The following is a 24,277-nucleotide window of genomic DNA, read 5'->3' on the forward strand; positions in this document are numbered from 1 at the left end:
AGGAGGGACCTAAGGCTCCCGGGCCTATTCTGATTGGCCCAGGCGCCTTAAGCCCCACCAGTAGGCGGAGCTTTGGGACGGATGGGCCAATCCGGTCTCATTCCGTCGTTGGCTGCCTGCCGGACAGGCGGGTTTGGCTCCCGTCTGTCCGGCCAACTACACAAAGATACGGGGAAGGGGGTGGGGGTGTCGTGGGGGTCGGCCAGGGGGGTCGCGGGTCGGCTGGGGGGCGGTCGGAGGTTCTTGGGGGGGGCGGTCATTGGGAGGGGGGTTTGCGTCGAGGGCAGGAGGGCCTGGGATCCCTCCTGCCCGTAATGTATTGCGGGGTGGGGGTAGGGGGTCGCGTGGCCAGGAGGGTTTGGGCTCCCTCCTGGCCCGAACAACTAGCGGGGGGGGGGTCGCCAGGGCCAGGAGGACTTGGGCTCCCTCCTGGCCCGATATTGTCGGGGAGTTGGGGAGTCGGGGGGGCAAGAGGGCTTGAGCTCCCTCTTGCCCCAATCGTGTCGGGGGTGCCGCGGTTGGCTGGGGCAAGAGGGCTTGAGCTCCCTCTTGCCCCGATCGTGTCGGGTGTGCCGCGGTTGGCTGGGGCAAGAGGGCTTGAGCTCCCTCTTGCCCCGATCGTGTCGGGGGTGCCGCGGTTGGCTGGGGCAAGAGGGCTTGAGCTCCCTCTTACCCCGATCGTGTCGGGGGTGCCGTGGTTGGCTGGGGTAAGAGGGCTTGAGCTCCCTCTTGCCCCGATCGTGTCGGGGAGTCGGGACCGCCAAGAGGAAGCAGCAGGACACCGGAAGGAGCTTCTACATGATGGGGGGGGTCGGGAGCCTGTGGGGGTGCGAGTGGTCCTTCATGGTGGGGGTGCGGGTGGGAGTGCGTGCGAGCGGTCCTTCGGGGTGCGGGTGCGTGCGAGCGGTCCTTCGCAGTGGGGGTGCGAGCGGTCCTGCGGGGGGGGGAATCAGACGTCGGGGGGGCATCAGGCTTTCAGGGTGGGGACAGGACTTCAAGGGGGAGAGGAGAGTCGGGGTGGGCGAAAGGAGAGTCGGGGTGGCCAGAGGAGAGTCAGGGCAGGCGAAAGGAGAGTCGGGCGGCGACGGGAGAGTCGGGCAGCATGCGCGGTATACGGGTGTGCGCGATATATAAAAATTTCTGTACATAGATTTGTGTTTTTCGCGCGCTATACCCGTGTGCGCGTTGTACACGGGTGCGCGTTATCTACGTGAAAATACGGTAACCAGTCTACATTTAAGAACATAAGCATTGCCTCTGCTGGGTCAGACCAGGGGTCCATCGTGCCCGGCAGTCCGCTCCCGCGGTGGCCCCCCAGGTCCATGCCCTGGAAGTGTTCCCTACCTAACCTAAAATATCCATACCCTATTCGCTCAATGTCCTGTAAGGTAACTCTATCTGTACCCTGTAATCCCCTTCGCTTCCAGGAAGTCATCCAGTCCCTTTTTGAACCCCAGAATTGTACTCTGTCTTATCACCTCTCCGGGAAGCGCGTTCCAGGTGTCCACCACCCTCTGAGTGAAGAAGAACTTCCTTGCATTCGTTATGAATCTGTCTCCTCTCAGTTTTTCTGAATCAGTTTTAATCAGCTATTAGCAATCATTTCAGATTTTTTTACGACTTCACCATTTCCACTCCTTTTGGGAGATTTCAATCTTCATTTCGATGATATATCTAATCCATATACTTCCGATTTTCTAATTCATGCTAACGATTTCAACTTTGCACCATTAAAAACCGGCATAACACATATAAAAGGTCATACCCTAGACATGATTTTTGCCCCTTGTGAATTACTTTCAAAGTTCTCAGAACCTGATATACTCAAAGTTCCCTGGTCTGACCATAGTCTTATTCAAACAATCTTTGAACTACACCCCCTCCATGATTCCCCTAGGTTACCCAAAGTTATCAAGGTAAGAGATTTCCAAAATATTGATGATTCTCTTATTACAGTACCATTGATCAATTTAGATAAATTTAACTCTGTAACAATAAACGAACAATTAGCTATCTGGAACAATACTTGTCAATTCTTCTAGATAAAATAGCTCCAATAATAACCCAAACAATTTCCCCTAAAAAGCAAAAAAATCCTTGGTACAATTCTTCTCTCGCTTTATTAAAACAACAGTTGCATTCAGCTGAACGCAAATGGCGCTCCAAATCCTCACAAAATAATTTGGACAACTATAAACAACACTCTCAATATTACCGTCAAATGATTAATAAAACAAAGAAACAATACTACACTAAAAAAATCTCCAAAACCAAGAATTCCTCATCTCTTTTCAAAATCCTAAAGCAATTAACGATTTTCAAACACAAACCAGATATTTCAACAGAAGATACTCCCTCTGTCAACTGTCTAGCAAGCTTCTTTCAAACTAAAATTACATCAATAAGATCAAGTATAATTAACAAAGTTTCTACTTGTCCAGACAAGTATAGTTTTGACATATCCTCAGCCAGTGCCATCTCGGATACCAAAGACGAAGATCAAAAAAGGCATATGTCATTAAAAGCCACATGTTCTAAGTTTATTCTTCCATCTTTAAAAGAATTAGAACATTTATTTCAATCTATAAAACTTAAAGGTTCCAAAACTGAATCCTTTCCACCTTTTCTTCTTAAACGTTATTTTTCAATATTTGGACCAGTTATTCTCCAAATTATACACAAAAGTTTGTCTACTGCATCTCTCCCAGCTGAATGGAAACACTCTGTTCTCCTTCCGATTATTAAGGATTCAAAAATCAGTCTCAACGATAGTTCAAATTATCGTCCAATAGCCAATCTTCCTTTTTTAGCAAAACTAACAGAAAAAGTAGTATTTCAGCAATTGTCAGATTTCATTTACAAAACTCGGGTTTTGCATCCTAACCAATCAGGATTTTGTAAAAATCATTCAACAGAGCATTCCCTGTTAGGTCTCGTTACATCTATTCACTATTACTTGGACCAACATAAATCTGTCATACTCATCTCCCTAGATCTAGCAGCAGCATTTGATACAATTGACCATCATTTACTACTTCAGCGACTCTCCTCCATCGGTATAAATGATCAAGTTCTTGAATGGTTTCGATCGTATTTCACAGATAGATTCTCAACAGTGCACTTCAAAAATTATTTTTCAGAACCTTATCAAACCAACTACGGAGTCCCGCAAGGTTATATATTGTCTCCTTTACTGTTTAACATCTACTTGGCTCCTCTTTTAACCCTTTGTCAATCCATCGGGTTCACAGTATATGCTTATGCAGATGATTTCCAACTTCTGCACACAATTGATCCCATCAGTTCACACGACATTTCCAACATTAACCAAAAGCTAGCCAAAATCCATGACTGGCTAAATGTCAATAAGCTATCCCTAAGCATCAACAAAACCACTACTGTGCTCTTCTCAGGAAAAGAAGGGATACAACTTATTACCCCAGTCTTAATCGATAACAAACCACTCAAACAAACTAACAACACAAAAATTTTGGGTGTGCTAACAGATAATAAACTCACGTTTCGTCCGCATATCAGTGCATTGGTCAAAAATTGCTTCTATAAGTTGAGGGTGATACGATCACTAGTCCCCCTCCTTGATAAATTCTCCCTTAATACACTAGTTCATTCCCTAGTAATATCTAAATTAGATTATTGCAATTCTTTATTAAAAGGGGTATATTTAAAAGACATAAGGCGTCTTCAACTTATACAAAACACATTAATAAAGATAATTTCAGGCTCAAAAAAATTTGACCATGTCACACTATTACTGCAAAAAGCTCACTGGTTGCCAATAACATATAGGATTACATATAAAATAGCTCTTCTAGTCTTCAAGACTATACAGACCAACACTCCGGCATTTATAGATAGGCTTTTGATTCCACAGAGCTCATCGAGAGTTCTTAGATCTACTTCACAGTTTACCCTTAATGTTCCTTCCTTGAAAATTATCGGAACACGCCGTGCTTCTATTTTTTCTGTAACTGCTCCAATGACTTGGAATTCTCTTCCTTTATATATAAGACTCGAACAAGATTTGCAGAAATTTAAGAGTAGCTTAAAGTGCCTTCTTTTTAAAGAAGGCTTTAACTGAAAATACAATGTCCATTCAAGAGGTAATACCTTACGATTTCAGCCATCTCCAAATCAAGATTTCTAATAGCTTTCTTATTCGACCCCACTTCCGCCAGCAATCCTTTTCTTCCTACCCTCCTTATGTACTTCCCTTTTATGTACTTTTTCTTTAAAATTGTATTTCCTCCCCTCTTTCCTATTGTTTCCCGTGGTTTTAAAAGGCAATTACCCATGTAGGTCTGGTTAATGTATTATGCATATGTGATTTCTCTAAAATCATATTTTTACCTTTTGTACAACGCTTTGTAATTTGGAAAAGCGTTCAATCAAATAATATGAATAAACTTGAAACTTGAATCAATAAAATTATTATTAAACCTGAAACCTGAAACCTTTCAGCTACAGTACTCAGATGTGCACAAGCCCCAGAGGTGCATCAAGTCAATGTACCATTTACAAACCAACTGAAAATAATACAACGAAGACTCCAATCATATGTTGAGCAAGAACTATTCGAAGTTCAGGCTGGTTTCAGAAAAGGTCGAGGAAAAGGAGACATCGTCAGAAAAGCAAATTTGGAAGAAGAGAGTGTCAATTTCAGAGTTGGTGGCTGAAATATAAGCAACCTGCGCTATGCAGATGATACAACGCTTATCACCAACAGTAAAGTTTCAGTTATTAAGTTTCAAGTTTATTAAGTTTGTTGTATACGCAATGCGTATACTTCAATGCGTATGACAATTTAAAATTGGCAGACAAAAATAAAACAATTTTAGACAAATAAACGTACAATGTATACATACAAATAATTATCGATACAATAGGATACAAAAGGAAAGAAGACATGCTGTATCTACTGAGAAAAGTCAAAGCTGAAAGTCAACATGAGATTAGAACTGAACATAAACAAGATGAAGAATATGAACACGGAAAATGAAGAAGATTTTGAGCTTGAAGGTGATAGAATAGAAGTTGTAAAGGATTTCAATCTCCTGGGCTCTTTTGTAAACAAAGAAGCAACTAGCAGGGAGGAAATACTCCACAGAATAGCACTTGGTTGTTCTTTAATGAAGCTCTCAATAAAATATTCAAAGGCATGGAGGTAAAATTCCAATCAAAGCTCAGACTTGTTCACGCACTCATTTTCTCAGTGGTCAGTTACAAATATGAAAGCTGGACACTACGGAAACAAGACAGAAAGAAGATTGACTCATTTGAGCTGTGGTGCTGGAGAAGGATTTTAGGTGTGTCATGGACCACCAGAAGAACTAACAAATCAATTCTGGCTATGCCACTCGAAGTCCAAATGATGAAGTTACGACTGTCTTATTTTGGTCATACCATCAGAAGAGAGAGATCACTGGAGGAGGACATCATGTTTGGGATGATTGAAGAAACTAGGCGAAGAGGTTTATCTGCAGTCAGATGGCTGGACACGTTGAAAACAACTATGGGGATGATACTGGAGGACCTTACTGGACTAGCACAAAACCAATTTCTTTTTAGATCTGCAATTCAACAAATCAATGGCACCTAACAACAACAAACACCTGCAAAGCCTCTGCAATAATTGTTGTGGGTATGCTCAGCATATCTCAATATTATTAATACACAGACAATATACTTACCATGCATTAATAGCATTGTAGATAACATAGATGCACTTAGGGGGGAATTCATCAAAGGGCGCTAAGAATATTAGTGTGTGCAAATGCGTTAGTGCAAGCTAACTGCTAAAGATACTCATAGGAATATGAGAGGGCATCTTTAGAGGTTAGCACACATTAATGCATTTGCGCATGCTAACACACTTAGGGCCAGATTGTTCAACTGGTGCCAGCGCCTTCAAAACCAGTCCTGGTTGCAGAATTGCAGCCATGTCAAACATAGGCGCCAGAAATACAGTATAGGCTAGGATTTTGAAGGCCTACATTTCCAGCGCCCACTGCATTCCACTGAAACTGCCTTTGCTAAAGTCTTAATGACCTTTTCTGGCAAGATTCAAAGGCCTCTACTCTATCCTTATCTTCTCAATCTTTCTGCCGCTTTTGACACTGTTGATCACCACCTACTGTTTGATAAGCTGTCTTCATTGGGATTCCAGGGCTCTGTTCTCTCCCATCGCACTCTCTCCAGACCTGAGTTTTGCCAGAACGGCATTTTCAGAAGGGGTAATATGTGCTATCTGTGCAAAAAATAAAACTCCACTCATTCTCATTACACCATCCACCACATACACATACAGTACTATTAAATAATGACTCATCCTTAAATCAAATGCCTATTCATTGCTAATATAATATAACTTCTATCTTGCTCACTCTCAAGCTACCCCCTAAGAGCTGTTACAAACATACCAAGAACAAGATGATACAGCATGAATGTTACTGCTCCAGTGTGATCTCTCATATATACAAGCCAAACGCTGGCCATCCATTTTACTCACAGACGTTATGATGCTAATGAGCATTGACTTTAGATGAAAATAAGGGAACATTCCATCACGTGACCAGGACAACTAACATAAACCAACTTCACTGACCAATGAATAACAGATCTACTAAGGCAATTATACCGTGCCCCAACAAACAAAACAGTATGTCAGACATTCATACATGCCACTTAACTTAAAATTCTCCCAAAAAAATACATGGCTAAATCAAATTTAACATTCTCCTCTCACATGATCAGAGCCATTCCCCTAAATTTAAATGGTCAAACACTCCATGGCAATCTAGGGGTATACCTAGATCCACTGAATGTCAGGAGTTCTGGGTGCTGGGACTCAAATAAGTTTTGTGAATGAACTGTGATTTTTTTTTTTCCCTACATGATTTTTTCTATACATTTTTTTACATTTTGAGCACTGAAGCACTTTTGAAAATATTTGATTGTGGGAAAGGGTTTTTTGAGTCATCATATTGGCCCTTCACTCCCCTCTTAAAACCTTTTGCTGAGCGTTTATTCAAAGATATTCTTAGACACTATTTATTATTATGGAGACCGAATGATGTACGGGGCTGGTCACCCATAAGTTCCTTGCTTGGGGCTGTAAAAGTTATAAATTTGACTAACTTGTGCCAGTACTGAGGTGTCTCATTACTAATTCATACAGGCTAGAGCCAGTATTGGTTCTTCGAGGAGCTTGAAAAGGGTTTTGCCAATCGTTTTCTGTGTTGTTACTTTTCTACTTTTGGCAGTTTTTATATTTTTTCAATTGCCTATATATGATCAGGCAGAACCACTGCAGACATCCCAGCAAGGGAAGCTGTAACAAATTGTTATATATACCTCCTGCTTACACCAAGTTGGTATGGTCCAGAATCCAGGAGCATACTTGGCTAGTGAGTGTTCTGAAAGGATCCTTGCATTTGAGATTTTACATTTGTGAACCTCCCTACTCAAAATGATTGTGATCAAATGCTATAAGTATTGGAAGTGATAAAATAAATCACATAGTTGAATTGTGGTAACATGCATACACGTGTAAACTAGGGATTAGCAAGCTCCATAAATAGTACAAAGTAATAACGGCACCTCAGCTGTTGAGATGAATACCTGCATATGTAGCACCTATTTTATAAAGGCAACATATTTGCCATGATGCCTTTAGATTGACTGAAAAAAGGCGGTATCATAAGAAAACAGCAAAATATAAAAGCATCAAACAGTAGTGTATAATCCGCTAGAACAAGGCAAAACAATACAAAGTCACATGTCAGTTATACCCAAACACATACCCCAGAGATCCCAGAAATCTCCATCCTCCCCCCCCCCAAGCTTGGAGGAGGGGTTTGCAAGACTGTCTAGGCAGCGCACAGGAGTCCAGAAGAGACCCCCTGAGCAGGGAAAGCCCAAAACAGGACCAGACTAGCCATTCCTGCGAGAAAAGGAAAAAGAAGAAACATGCTCCCCCCAGGGTCCAGACTCCATCATCTGAAATCCTTGCTGAATTTTTTAACAATAAAATTCTTGATTTGAGAGCAACAATACCTCCGACCACAGATGATCTTGATATTGAATTTCAATTTGGAATCTAGGAGAAGGTGTCCAGAGTGGATATGTCTTGGGACCTCTTTCAGTTCCCAAACTGGTACCAATTTCTAAAGTTGTTCAACAAATATACTAAATCAAATTGCTTGCTAGACGAATGCCCCTCAAAACTCATGAGAGAAGCAACACTTGATTTAAAAAAGGATTTATTTAACTGGCTAACTATGACGTGATGATATGAGCGAGTGAGGACGTCTCCTCGTTCGCTCCGGGGCAGCCCTGTACACTCGTGCCTGACTTACCACTCGCCCGAACTTAAACGCTGCCTGTACAGTACCCGACGCGTATCGCCGTTGCATGGACCGGTATCTCGCCAGGTCGCCCGACTCTATGCCGCCGAAAATAGCAAAAAAAGACAAGGAACGTGCCAGACTCGTGGACCCTAAAATGGCGGCGAGCCCCGCGACGGCGGTCTCTGGCCTGACTGAATCGGCCCTGAGAGACATTAAATCTGCTCTAGAACAGGTCTTGGGGCCCCAAATGGAGACGCTTGCTGCCCAGATCACCAATATTGAAACTCTGCTTGCCACAGCTGCAGCCCGCACGACGGAGCTTGAAAGGAGGGTGTCAGACCTCGAAGACTCCACTACCACACGGGACTCTGATATTGGCACGCTGCAGGCGCAGGTGAGAGCTCAGGCAGACAAACTCGATGACCTGGAAAACAGGTCTCGTCGCTCTAACCTGCGTCTGATGGGCATCCCCGAGACGTTGCCGGACCGCTCACTGCCGGAACAATTGGAGAGCTGGTTTAAGGCGGAATTTGACCTGCGCCCTTCGATGGGTCCCTTGCACATTGAGCGGGCCCATCGTATAGGCCTTAGACCTGGCCTGGAGGCGCGCCCGCGTGTGGTGATCCTAAAACTTCTGAATTACCAGCACAAGATTGAATTGCTGCGACAATATAGACTGATGAAAGACACTCTGAAATTTGATGGTAATCCGGTCCGCATTAGCCAGGATTTTTCTGTGGCCCTGCAGGAACGGCGGAGACCATATTATCCTCTGTGCTCCCGCCTAGTGGATTTGAAGCAGCGTTTCCAATTTACTTACCCGGCTCATCTGAAGATTCAATGTAATGGCATTTGGAAATCATTCCAGACCCCGGAGGCCGCAGACGACTACATCAAACAGCTAGCGGTCCCGACCGAGTGACATGCATGATGGATATAGCTGCGAGTTGTGGCTGACATGGTTACTTGGGCTACATTACACTTGAAGACTGCACGCTTCAAGATGGTTATCTTTGGGGCTAACAATTTTTTTTTTTTGTCGGGGCTGTCCCGGGGAGGTCATTTTCTGTGACTCTAGATCTCCTAAATGGGAGGTTTTGGGTGTGTTCACAGGGTTGTGGGGGTTGGGAATTGTTTTGGGGCAGCAGCGGTGTGGTATACTTTTACTTACAGTTCTATTTTTTCTGTTTACACGGTGCACATACTGATCAATAGAGGGACTGATTGGGGGTGGAGTGATGGTCCTCGGGGTGAGGCTGGGCGCCCTGGGACGTATAGTTATAGTGGGAATAGATGTCTTTCCAGGCACCCTCTCCTATATTATGGGTGATCGGAAATTACGCATACTTTCTTGGAATATGTCGGGGATATCTTCACCTGTTAAACGTACTAAAATATTGAATCAACTGAAACATCACTCTGCAGATATAGCTTGCTTACAGGAGACCAGGCTGACTGATAGTGAACACTTGAAACTTCGGAGGGGCTGGGTTGGAGAGATATTCTTTGCCTCCTCCCCGGGGAAAAAAGCTGGGGTGGCCATATTATTTCGTAAGGGCTTTTTAGGGGTCATACGGGTCCTACGACGCGACCCCTTGGGCAGGTATTTACTAGTGAAAGTGGAGGGGCCTAGTGGGGCATTTCGATTATTGGTGGGCTATGGTCCGAATAACTATCAGCATGCATTTTTCCAGAATTTGGTGAATATTTGTGTGCAGGATCAGGATGGCCCTTTAATATTGGTGGGAGATATGAATCAAGTACATAATTCGGCTATGGATCGCTCAGGGTTGGCCGGTGGGAAGGGGGGGAGCCAGGCCAGGGGCATTCCATACCTGTGTCGAACTCTGGGGTTGGTGGATCCCTGGAGATTGCTCCACCCGACCGAACGGGATTATACACATCAATCCAGAGCACATGGCTCCTTTTCCAGAATTGACTACATACTACTTTCAGAGGCGTTGTTTCCTAAAGTCACTGAGGCCACAATAGGTCCCCTAGAAATATCTGATCATAATATGATTTGGCTTGATGTGACATTGGGGGGTCCTACAGGTCCTGGGCCAGGTTGGCGTTTTCCCTCTTACCTACATACTGATACACACTTCACCTCATATTTGCTGGAAAAGTGGGAGACCTACTGCACACATAATGCCCAACATATCCGCCAGCCAACTTTGTTTTGGGATGCGGCTAAGGCGGTATTACGTGGAGATATTATTGCATATGTTGCGACTAGAACCCGTCGAATAGCATGTCGCATAGTACACCTAGAAAGACAGTTAACAGTGCTGAAACAAGCCTTATTGCGGGACCCCTCTGACGCCAATCATGAAGAATATAGGGCGGTGCTCACGACCTTAAATGCGTTAATCCATGAACGTACCAAAAAACTCCTGTTTTACCGTAAATTTCGCTTTTACAAACATGGTAATAAAGCTGGGAAGTTATTGGCTTCCATAACTAAGAGTTGGAAGGGATCTCGTTATGTCCCCACAATACGGGATGGATCTGGTAAATTTTTAACTGCTCCAGGTGATATCTCGGAGGGTTTCCAGAAATATTTTGAACAATTCTATGCGTCCCCTGGCCCCTACGCAGGTCCTGATGTATATGACTATCTTGCAGATGCGGGGTTACCTCGCCTGACAGCTGCTCAGATATCTAAGTTAGATCGTCCGCTTCATGCCCTTGAAGTGACCCAGGCCATAAACAATTTAAAATCTTGTACTGCACCAGGTCCGGATGGATTTTCCCCTGAATTTTACAAAATTTTGTCCCCGGTTATAAGCACCTCTCTTTTAAATTATTATGTTTCTATTCAGGATAGTGGGGCTTTCCCTAGACACTGTAATGTAGCTCTGATTACATTAATCCCAAAGCCCTCTAAACCTCCGGACAGTATGGATTCCTATCGCCCTATCTCACTATTGAATGTGGATGTCAAAATACTGGCTCGAATATTGGCGGACCGCCTAGCCCATATTTTGCCCTCCATTATTGTACCTGAACAAGTGGGTTTTGTTAGAGGCCGACAATCTACGGTTAATGTTCGCCGTATACTTTTAGCTTATTCTCGTGCGCAACTGGAACACCGCCCAGGTTTGTTAGCTGGCCTTGATGCAGCTAAGGCCTTTGATAAGGTTCATTGGCATTATCTGTTCCAGGTCCTTCACTATGTAGGGCTCCCTCCTGGATTTATGTCCTGCCTCCAAGCTCTATATACTAGTCCGACGGCCTCGGTGTTGGTCAACGGGATACGTTCCTCACCGTTTGAGATAGGTAGGGGGACCCGACAGGGATGTCCATTATCTCCCCTATTATTTCTATTATACTTAGACCCATTGTTGCGTACCATTCTCAGAGATGATGTCCTCACAGGTCTTTCAGAAGGTGAGTCCCAATTGCGAGTGCTGGCCTTCGCGGATGACCTCTTACTTGCACTGGGGGACCCGCATACTTCCTTACCACGAGCGTTGGAGATATTAGATGAATTTCACCTCTATTCGGGCCTGGAATTAAATAGGCAGAAATCTATAGCTCTCCCTACACAATTGGAGGTACAACAGACTTGGCCGGGTGCATTTCCTTTGCAGTGGGCCTCCTCTTCCCTGACATACTTAGGTGTGATTATTCCCAGGAATCTAAATAACCTATACATTGCTAATGTCTTGCCCTTACTTCGTAAATCCTCTAACACCTTGCAGGGTTGGCGGCAACTCCCCCTTTCACTGTCCGGCCGTATAGCCCTTTATAACATGATGGTGCTACCTCAATGGACATATATACTACAAATGTTACCAGTCATGCTGTCTACAAAACACTTAGCGCTCCATAGATCTCATTTATCACAATTCTTGTGGCAGGGTAAACGAGCGAGGATAGCCTTGACCAAACTAACGTTGCCGCTCACTAAAGGGGGGTTAGGATTATTATGTGTAGCTAGACTAAATCTGGCTTGTCAGCTACGTCACATACACGATTGGTTTTGTAATACTACTGATTTCTCATTGCCTGTGATTGAATGTTTCTTTTTTCAGCCCTTCCATTTTAGCTATCTCCTCCATACATCTAGGTTGCCAGCTGTGCCCCAGTTGCTATCTCACCCACTTCTCCCTGCAATGCGTAAAGCCTGGAAATTGTTCTGTAAGACACTTGGGATTACTTCGCACATTACACCTTATTTGCCCATAGTGGGTAATGGGGACTTTCTACCTGGTCTGGACTCTCCAGTGATTCGACGTTGGTCACGTGCCGGCCTAACTTATGTGTTTCAGGCCATTCAGCCTACTGGTTCTCCATTATCCTTTGGCGACCTACAAGAGAAATATCGCCTCTTATCCACGGATTGGTTGGCCTACCGGCAGCTTCAACATTACTTGCACGCTTTGTCTCCAGCGGGGCTCTGTGAGGAGGTTCAGGACAACTTTCAAGAAGCACTTTCTCTTACAGCACAAGAGTCTGTGCCACTTTGTTTCTATCATAAGTGGTTACAGGGGCGTGCTGGTGAATTGGACTTTTCTTCTTTGGCACGGAAATGGACGATGGATCTTCAACTACCGATATCGGCTGATGTACTCCGAAAGGGCTTGCGCGCTGGTAAGACTGCTACCATCTCTGCTGTTGAGAGAGATCGGAATTATAAGTTCCTCCTCCGAGCCTTCTATACACCGAAAAGGACACATACCATGGGACTTAGTGTGGGACATAGTTGTGGTAAATGCGCCTGTCCTCTGGCCTCGTTTGGACACATGTTCTGGTCCTGCCCCATGATATCTTCTTTTTGGGTACAGGTGGTGACTTGGGTGGCACGGCTCTGGAATTGCTCTTGGAGACTACACCCCAGTTTTCTCTTTACTCTACAGATTAGATTTCATCCGCCCATACCAGGCTGTGCAGCCTTTGTCCGAAAATCGGTGCTCCTGGGACGGAAATGTATATTATTACAATGGCTCTCGCCTCAACCCCCTACTATCTCACAATGGAGAGCCTTAATGCTACAACAAATGCTGTTGGAACGCCGTGAGATACTGGATTTGTCGTCCAAACCTGGACGTCTCTATATTCAATGCTGGCACCTATTTAGTTTGACTTTTACTGCTTATGTTCAATCCCAACTTTGGACTGTTTGAATTCCTTAGTTCTATTTGTTTTTGATTACACCGCTGCTGCCTGGGTGGGGGGGGGGGGGGGGGGGGGGTGGGAGGGTGGGGGGATTGGTTGGGTGGGTGGGGATTGGATTTCTGGTATGTTTTGAAAAACATTTGCTGTGCCTGTTGTTCTGCAAATTCTGTTTAATAAAAATGATTCAAACATAACTGGCTAACTATTGTTCTAACCAGAGGGATATTTAGTGAAGAAATGGGACACATTTTGATTACACCTATCCCAAAAGATCAAAAGGTATCAATTGCTTTAAAATTTATAGACCTATAGCAAGCATCCCTTTATTTACTAAACTCTTGGAGGGACTGGTTAATTTAGAACTGGTGAACTACCTGGAAAAATTTAACATTCTTAATAAAACACCAGTCAGGATTTAAAAAAGGCTTTAGTACCGAGACAGTTTTAGCTTCAATCTTAAGTCATTTTTATGGGGTTTTTTTAGCACAGGCACCAGCGCTTTAATTTTGCAACTGGATCTTAGCAGTGCTTTTGATTTGGTTGATCATGAAATAATGCTACACTGTTTGGATGCAATGGGGCTCTTGGGAAGAGCCTGGAACTGGTTTCAGGGTTTCTTGGCAAAGAGATCTTATCGAGTGGTATGTGATGGAAAATACTCTCATTCTTTGAGCAATCCATCTGGGGTACCTCAGGGCTCCCTGTTGTCGCCCACGCGTTTTAACATTTATGTCTCATCTTTAGGACACCTATTGCAGAAGTTGAATTTAAACTTTTATATATATGCAGATGATATTTCCATTTTAATTCCCCTGAATAACATAACAAACAAAATTTTAGAACACATTTCTCATATCATGACTGAAATAGAGCAATGGACAACCAATTTTAAATTTAAATTGAATACAGAAAAGACAAAATTGTTTTTAGCTAGTCCAAATGACAAAATAACTAGGACATCACTTCACCTTAATGGGCATGATTACCCAATTTTAAAATCTTTAAAAATATTAGGAGTCACTTTAGACTCCCACCTAACTTTGGTAGAACATACGAATTTAGTGGTGAAAAAGTGCTTTTTCGCGCTATGGAAATTAAAGACCATCAAAAAATATTTTGACCCTTTATCTTTTAGATTGCTGGTGCAAGCATTGGTACTGTCTATATTGGACTACTGTAATATTGTTTACTTGGGCACACCAAAGAAAGGTGTAAGAAAATTGAGAATACGGCTGTTCGCCTGATATTTGGGCTGAAGAAAAGCGAATATATCAGCCCCTATTATCGATTATTACACTGGTTGCCAGTGGAAGCACGAGCAATGTTCAAATTTGCATGTCTTTGTTTTAAGTTGGTTTGGGGATTGGCCCCTACCTACCTGTTGTTTCATTTCGTGCTATATAATCCCGTGAGGGTACCCAGGAATTATAAGTTATTTGCATACCTGAAGATTTTAGGCTGTAAAGTTAGGTCTTTTTTAGACAGGATGCTTGCATTTCAAGCAAGTAAACAACAGTCCTGGTTTGGTAACTATATTAGCGGAGCCATGTTATCTTATGGCACCTTCCGAAAAGAAATTAAGACAGTATTATTTGATAAATTTATCTCTTAATTTGATGTTTTTATTCCTAATATAATAATTTTACCGCTTTTACTTAAATTTTTATTGTCTTTTTAGTTAATATGTTGTATTTTCATCTTAATATTGTACTTTGCTGATTGTCCAGTTTTTCTCTCTTGTGTAAACCGCCTGGAATTCTTTTGATTATGGCGGTATACAAAAATAAAGTTATGTTATGTTATGATGACATTAGGGCACACACATTATTAAGTCAGCATTGTTTGATAAATTTATTTCTTAAATTGTGGATTTTGTTGTCATGATAATCTGATATTGAGTATATTTAAGAAAATTGTTGTATTTCAACTATTTGTAATTCACTGATTGTACAGTCTTCTTCCTTGTAAACCACCAAGAAGTTAATTGATTATGGTGGTATAGAAGAATAAAGTTATGTTATGTACACCAGATCTGGGCCCCCCTTCCAAAAGACAATCCCAGCATCCCCCTCCCCCCATCCCTCCCCCCCACAGAGCATAGAGATATGAAGATCCAGAACAAACCAAGGTACATTCAACAATTAAACCAGGGTGTTGAGTATAAGGCTGCGCCCCCTAGGAGATAAGGAGTGCAAATAAGGGGCCCAGAGAAGCAAAAAATAATGACGGTGGTTAAGGGAGCCCCTCCCACCTCCTGCGCTTCCCAAAGAACCAATGCATAGAGGTGGGCTCGCCACTGCCAAAAAGAAGGGGGGCTCAGAGAGGTCCAGTGCTACATAATGCAGAGGCGAGCCAGGAGACACACCTTACGACACAGCCAGTGAACCCCCCGGGCAAAGTCCCAAAAGCGCCTGGAACATCTAGCACCACTTGGTCAACGGTGTCCACGACAGATCTGCCCAAAAGGGAACTCAAATATTGTACCACCTCAGTCCAAAAGGCCCAAAGGCACTAGCATTCTCATAGGGCATGTGAAAAGGAATTTGGGGCTCTTCCACACTTGAGACACAGGGGCGAGGCAGTGCCTCCAATTTTATGAAGCTCAATCTGGGTAAAGTACCCTCTATACAGAACCCGAGCATAGCATTCCCGCAACACAGCACCTCGGATTAAGCGCGGCAGACCCACAAGATTCCTACGGATATGCCAGTGAGCCAAATCCAGATGACGTTCCGCTTCCCAACCCTCCCTAACCCTCTGACAGTCCCGAGGAGCCTCGAATAGAAGCAAGGCCTTATACAAGGCAGACACCAAGGTCTGAGAAAGCTCAACCTTGGCAAAAAAAAAAGTCCCGAATACGAAGAAAACGCTTTTGCCAAAACCTCCTGTGCAAAGTCTGCGTTAGGGGTGGGATTGGCAGACAATGAACATGGGCATAGGCTCTAAACATCACACTGCCTTTACTTTTGCCTTTTCTGGTAGAAAAAAAAATGCCACATGGCATTATGCCACTTTGCCTAACCTGCAACATACCTCCAGGGTCTTCCTGTCATGAATCCCTGGTCAAGAACCACAGCTGTAGTGTAAAACTATAACTACTTGCACCAAGGCTTTAGTGAAATAGAGGGTTGATCAAGAAGAGAAAGCACACAATGAACATTTGTGTACAGAGCAGGAATAAGTTCAACAAGTACTTGTCACATCCATGCCAGCTGAGCTGATTCATTGAGCCCTTAATCTTTTGATGTAGGGCAATACAGTACTATTTAATTTGCTGGCTCTGATCCAGTAACAACTTACCTGTAGATTTAAACATAGACAAAAATCCCAGTCTTCACTACAAATAAGAAATACATAGTGACCTTTTCATGTTTATTTTTCATTCTTTTTTTTTTGTAATAATTTTTATTGGAAAGACAGCCAACACCAGAACAAAGAGATTGCTTGTTTTCTTGTTTTGTTGTTCTTCGGTCAATTTTTCATTCTAAGCTAATGAAAAGATATAATGTATTAGGGAAACTGTGTTTATTAATCAACATTTTTTTTCCTTCTGAGATCTTGTGATCTGCTGTAACATTGTGGATCTGATTTCAAAGAGGCAGCTAGTATGGATGAGAGAAGAATACTGACCAAGTAGGAAACTTAATTGTATTTCACCAAAATAATACCTACGGAGGTGTGTGCTAACACTGTTAACATACATTGGCCCTTATTTCAAAAGCCCTATTTGTGATTTAGTTCGATCTTAACAAAAAAAGTTCACCTATGATAAACATTTAAAACCCATCTTAGGAAGCCGGGATTTAAATGTCTACATGTGCATATGGCAAGGAGAGCATGAGGTTTACAGGATCAGGTTGGGGTGAAAACAGACGTATTTCCCATTTCAGAAGGAGAATGAGCATCTAATTTGTTGCTATTGTCTGATTGCTATGTGGTTACTGCACTGAATAGCAGCTGTACCTGGATGCAGACTACCTAAGTGTCCAGTGCCAGTATCCAGGCGAATAGCTAGTTACAGAAAAAAAAACATAGCAGCCAGTGTTTAAAAAAAAGAACTGCTGAGCACCTTAGGCTAAAAAAATATTACTCTGAGAGCAATGGTCCCTCAAATATTTGTTAGAATGTATGTGTAATAATCTATTTCTGTGCAAGATTTTTGGCTATGGTGCCTTTGACTTGGTGGATCACACCAAGTTACTGGCCTGCCTAGATGCCCTAGGGTTGCAAGGTAATGTTCTCTCGTGGTTCAAAGGTTTCCTTGGATCGAGATTCTATCAGGTTAAGTCTTACAATCAGCTTTCCGTAGCTTGGAAAAACCCTTGTGGGGTCCCTCAGGGTTCCCCACTCTCCCCCACATTATTTAATGTGTATCTATCTTCTCTGGGGTTTCATTTGAACAAAATGGGCTCTCTAGACTGTTTAGTTATGCCGATGACATTACGATCATCATTCCTTGTAATACAGCTATATCTCATATTACCCAAATAATTGAGTCTATACTGAAACTAATGGAATCATGGATGCAAGAATTTAAATTCAAATTAAATCATGATAAGAATTTTACATGAACCATCAATTACTATAGACTCAACACTCTATAAGATCAATCCAACGCTTAAAATATTGGGAGTTGTTATAGATCAACACTTGACCATGAAAAAGCAAGTAGATGCTGTGGTGCCAAAAGGGTTATTACACATTGTGGAAGCTGCGTACCATAAAATCATATTTTGAGTTTTCGGCCTTTAAACTTTTAGCTCAGTCGCTACTTCTAAGTCTTCTTGACTATTGTAACAGTGTTATTTGACATGTACCAAGACAGAGATGGCTAGGCTTAGACTGATTCAAAATTAATTTATGGTCTAAAGAAATATGATCATGTGACTCCTTTCTACCGTGAGTTGCATTGGCTTCCAGTGGAGGCGCGTGTTTTGTTTAAGCTGGGTTGTCTTTGTTATAAAGTTGAGTATGGTATTGCTCCAAACTAGATTTCTCGTAGCATTCCAGAAACATAGGAGAGAATCACATGCATTGTTTAATTTTCCGTCTGCTCAAGGTTGTAAGAGCACTTTAGAACTCAATTGAAAACTCATCTTTTTTCAAAATATTTAGCGAACTAATTTAAATCATCCTTATGTTATGTTATTTTAAATCTTTTGTTCACCGCATTGATCTTACGGTTATGCGGTTTATAAGTACGATGTTATGTTATGTTATTATTCATGGTGGTTAAATGTGTTGACATTATTCAAGATGTAAAACAGTATGACACAAATCTAAAGAATGACACGGGACAAATTTTCCCTCGTCCTCGCGGGAACTAATTTTCCTGTCCCGGCGAGTTCTTTTCCTGTTCCTGCTCCATTCCTGCAAGCTCTGTCCTCATCTGCACAAACCTCAAACACTTTAAAATCATAAGTGTTTGAGGATTGTGCAGTTGAGGCAGAGTTTACAGGAATGGGGAAGGGACAGGGACAGTGACAAAACTCATGGGGAAATTAAGTTCCTGTGGGGATGGGGAAAAATTTGTCCCCGTGTCATTCTCTACGCAAATCTACTTTTAAATATTTTCATTGTCCTGCTGTATTCAAATCTAAACTTCCATTTGTGTGTCACTCATACCTATTCAGGCTCCAGGCAACTTACAGAGAGGGGTTAACGGGGGCTAATCGGGGAGCCTTGTTTGAGAGGGAGCAGGGAAAAAACTCAGTTGGCGGGTAGTGGTTATCTGTTGCGTACAGAATAAGGTGTGGTTAGGTTCATTTCTGAGAGAGACTTGTTAGTTAGTATTCTTCTTAAAATGATATAATTCACACACAGTAGGTGCCTACCGGAAAATTAATTTTTTTAAATTTTATTTTAATTGGTTTTTAACAGCACTAATCTAGGCACCTAACATCAGGTGGTACTTATAGAATCAGGGCCTTTGTTTTGATCCTAAAACCTTGATGGAAATAAAAAACCATTTTGTTAATAATAAAACTGAAGAGGCCAGAAGGGCCCCCCTTGAAATTAGAAAGACACAGGAGTCTGCTGAGTTTACCAGTGGCAGGAGAAAAGCGATCCATTCAGTCGGTTGGGCATGTTAACGATTGTCCACCCAAGGTAGAGAGAACGAGAGGGCACTCTCTAAAGTTAAAAGAGGATTAATTCCGTACAAATGTAAGGAAGTTCTTCTTTACCCAGAGAGTGGTGGAAAACTGGAACGCTCTTCTGGAGGCTGTTATAGGGGAAAACACCCTCCAGGGATTCAAGACAAAGTTAGACAAGTTCCTGCTGAACAAGAACGTGCGCTGGTAGGGCTAGTCTCAGTTAGGGTGCTGGTCTTTGACCAGAGGGCCGCCATGTAAGCGGACTGCTGAGCACGATGGACCACTGGTCTGACTCAGCAGCGGCAATTCTTATGTTAAAAGAAGACCTGAAAAATTTCAACATGGAGCTATATTAAGAAAAGATTATAATTTGCTGTTTTCCCATCTAAACGCTTTGTCCAAAGGTTACAATAGCAGCTTGTAAAATCTCAGTTAAGCTACATTTTCCAACACTGATTGAAAACCGTGAAACATAAATCCTCTGCTTTTACATTCCAGGCTCATGTTTTGAGTGTTAACAAGGTCACAGAAATAAGAAAGACCAAAGTGAAAACTGAGGATTATTGTGTTGTAAATGGGCCTTAGATCTTACCGCTTTTTACTTGATTGAGGAACCTGAATGGTCTCTTCAGTCTCACGACTTGGAAGCCCCAGTGATAAAATATTAAAGAACCAGCAAATGTATTCCCCTCTTAAAATTAACACGGGACATAAAAACCACACACAAAGTAAGAATAATGTACAAAAATAAATGTTTGCTGCTCCCTTTATTTTTGTAAATTCTATTCTTTAAGGTTAAAAAAAAAAGAAAAGATCACCATTAGTTCTGCGTATTGGTTTTCTTCTTTTTTTTTTAATATTCTTTATTTATTTTTAAAACTTCAATTGTGCACAAAAGATGATGCATTTACATAAATTAATATCATTACCGCACAATATACTTAATAGAATAAAGACAAAACTTATTTTTTCCCACCCATTTTCAATTTACAAACATCTCATAAAATACTTGTAATCAACCCTTCTATATTTCGTAACAAATGCCAAAACATATCCCCTTCCCCCTTCCTGGATGTGCATGTTTTCCTCAAATTATACAAATAAATCAATCTTTACAATATTTAGTTAATGGGTTCTTTTACAAAGGTGCGCTATGGTTTTTGGCGTGTGCTAAATATTAGCGTGCACTAACTACTTGCTAAATGCATGTTATCCTATGGACGCGTTAGCATTTAGCGCACGCTAAAACACTTAGCGTGCCTTTGTAAAAGGACCCCAAAGAGTTTTACCTCATGCAAAATTGTCATTTCTTTAAGAAGACATTAACTATTTTTTCAGAGGCCCTCCAAGTACCTACAAATCCAAAATGTGGCCCTGCAAAGGGTTTGAGTTTGAGACCACTGACTTAAATCAGCAGAAGGCAGTATGAATAATATGGAGGAGGCTGAACTCGATGAACTAATGCCATCTTTCTGTGTTGCTATTTAAGGGTTTACACATCACTAAATGCTGTAGCTACTATAAACAAATTAGTGCAGAACAGTGGTTAGCGGCTTCTCTTTCAGGTGCCAAGATGCATTAAAAAGTATATCAAGTGGAACTTGCCCAGTGACCCAGTAAATAAGAACTAATTATGTTTCTGTTTTGCTTTAACACACATTTTCCGATTGCACAAAAGTTAATTTGGAGTTTTAAAATATTGCTGTAGGAGCAGACCTTGGCAATAACAGCAGAGAGAGGGTGAGACACTAGCATCAAATGAGGAAAGAGTCTGCTCTGCCCAATATCAGCTACAGCTAGAGAATGACACGGTAACAAAATTCATCACCGTTCCTGTCCCCGCGGATAACCGTGGGAAACCATCTTCATGTCATTCTTTAAGGAGAGAGGGAAGAAACAGAGTATGAATGGCCTCAACCACTGACCCACAAGCTTTGCTTTGAAGAATGCTGGTGTAGAAGGACCGAGGTTGAAATAGACACTAGAAAATGACATGGGATTATTTCCCGCGGTTATCCGTGGGGACGGGAACGGTGATGAATTTTGTTACCGTGTCATTCTCTACAGCTTGGAAACTGACATTGTGAAAGGATGTATAATTAAGATTGGCTTGGAGGAGTGGCAAATTAGGTAAAATACAGGAAATGACATGTCATGGCATCTTGGGCTTTACTTTGAGTTTCCCAGGCGGTAAAAGTGTATTCATTTGTTAGTTGCTCCTATCCTTGGCTGTTGCCCTACTAAGAGTTTCAAGTTTCAAGTTTATTTATTATTTGATTAATCACCTATTCCAAATTCTAAGCGATGTACAAATTGGTAAAATACATTATCTAAAATATACATAAAATAGACCTACATAATTAACAAGGGGATAAGTCACAAAAAAACCCAAAATCTAATTAAGTTAAGACATGAATACAATAGGAAAGGTAGGATAGAAATACAATCTTTAGAAAGGAAAGAGTCAACAATTAAAGGTTAAACACAACAGGAATGGTAGGACAAATAAATAAGTAAACAAAAGAGCAATTAGCAAAAGAGCAAATTAACATTTCAATTAAGTATTGAACGCATCTTTAAAAAGAAAGCTCTTAAGTTGGCTCTTAAATTTTTCCAAATTCTTCTCCTCTCTTAAGTATAGCGGGAGTGAATTCCAAGTCTGAGGCGCCGTAACAGTAAAAATAAATTGCCTACGAGTATTGATAATTTTAAGAGAGGGGACGACCAACAAGAGTTGGACATTTGATCTCAGAAGTTTGGGAGAATTAGAAGTGAGCAAAAAAAGAAAAAAAAGTAAAGGAAGGATGGACGGAAGACAGAAATTAAGAAGTATTAGGAGTGGAGGCGTAGCCTAATGGTTAGTGCAGTGTCTTGAGAACTGGTTCAACTGGGTTTGATTCCCACTGAATCTCCTTGTGACTCTGGGCAAGTCATTTAACTTTCGATTGTCCCAGGTACAAAATAAGGGGAATGGGGAGGATTCATCATGGCCCTTTAAGAGCCACCAGTTCCATTGTTGCCCTTCCATCGCGGCCGATTCAGAACCGCCAGTTCAGCCCAGTCTTTTCATTGCAGGGCATTTCATTGCTGGCTTTTTACCATCGCCCCACTTTAATGTTCAGCGCAGCAGCTTTTTTTTCTACTTTGATGTTGGCTGTTGCACAGAAAATTTCACCAATACTTTAATTTTGCAAAGATTTGCCATGCATTTGCTATGTTTCAACGCCGAGATTTGCTACTTATGCAGCTTATGGAAAACTTAATAGTTTGGCAACTTACATAATACTTTAACAGTTCAGCGCGTTGCACAGAAAACACTTTAGCAAAGATTTGCTACTTTTGCAAACATGGTGGCTGTTTTTCTACTTTTATGTCAGCTATTGCACAGAAAATGTCACCGCCGTCCCATTTTCATTTTGCTTTTCAGCATGGCGGCTTTATTCTACTTTTATGTCGACAGAAAACACGTTAATTTTGCAAAGATCTGCTATAAATTTGATATGTTTCAACGCTGAGATTTGCTACATTTACAGAATACAGTTCGGCAACTAACAGAATACTTTTACAGTTCAGTGCGTTGCACAGAAAATACTCTAACAAAGATTTGCTATTTTTGCAACTTACAAAATACTTTAGCAGTTTGGCAACTTGCAGAATACTTAATACTTTTACAGTTCAGCGTGGCGGTTCAATTCCTATCCTTCAGAGACTGCCTTCTTTCAACAAAAAAAGAACAAAAACAATACACAAACAAGCAGTTTAAAGCAGTTAAATGTATTGAAAGCAGAGCTGAAAGTTAAACTGTATGGCCCCCACCCTCTGTGACATCAAGATACCGTGAATGCCATAAAGAAATTTAAAAAGTAAATGGAGCAACGCGCCTATATCATGCCCAAGATTATAGGAACACAAAATTAAAGTGCTGAATTGTAAAAGCTGCAATAGTAGCAAATCTCGGCATTAAAACATAGCAAATCTTTGCAAAATTAAAGTGTTGGTGAAATTTTCTGTGCAACAGCCAACTGACATAAGAGTAGAAAAAAGCCGCCACGCTGAAAAGCAAAATTAAAGTATGACTGGTGAAAAACTGGCGATAAAATGTCCCATGATAAAAAGACCGCGCTGAACTGGCGGCTCTGAATCAGCCATGATGGAAGGGCAGCGATGAACTTGCGGCTCTTAAAGGGCCTTGATGAATTGTTCTAGACCCCCAAATAAGTGCCTGAATGTAATATCTATGAGGGAACGCTGCAAAGTTCTTAGCCCAACCAATAAGAGAATGATGTGGAACCATGAAATTTACGTTATTCCACACTTTTCTTGACACTTTTCATTTCATATCATTGAAACAAAAAGTGTCAAGAAAAGTGTGTAATAATTTGTAAGTTTCATGGCTCAACATCATTCTTTTCTTGGCTGAGAACTTTTCAACGGCCCCTCGTAAACCACTTTGATTATAACCACAGAAAGGTAGTACAGGCCCCCTCCATATTTGCGGGTTTAGGACTTGCAACTTGGGTTATTCACAAATTTCTAAACCCTGAATCCTTCCCCCCACCCCCGCCTTTCAGCCTTCTCCACACCTTACTTTTAAATCCTGGTGGTCTAGCGGTGAAGCAAGGCAGGAGCAATCTTCCTACACTCCTGCTCCATGCAGAGCTGTGACCAAAAATGTCTGCCGTGAGTCCCCGC

General features: G+C 41.9%; 1 protein-coding gene across 7 annotated transcripts in view; it reads left to right on the forward strand.

Moving 5' to 3' along the window:
- SLC4A4 (solute carrier family 4 member 4) overlaps positions 1 to 24,277 on the forward strand; it is a 534,858-nt gene that overhangs the window by 365,378 nt on the left and 145,203 nt on the right. The gene's annotated exons all lie outside the window — the stretch shown is intronic.

The sequence above is a fragment of the Geotrypetes seraphini genome, chromosome 1 (assembly GCF_902459505.1).
Source record: "Geotrypetes seraphini chromosome 1, aGeoSer1.1, whole genome shotgun sequence".
NCBI classification, from domain to species: Eukaryota; Metazoa; Chordata; class Amphibia; order Gymnophiona; family Dermophiidae; genus Geotrypetes; species Geotrypetes seraphini.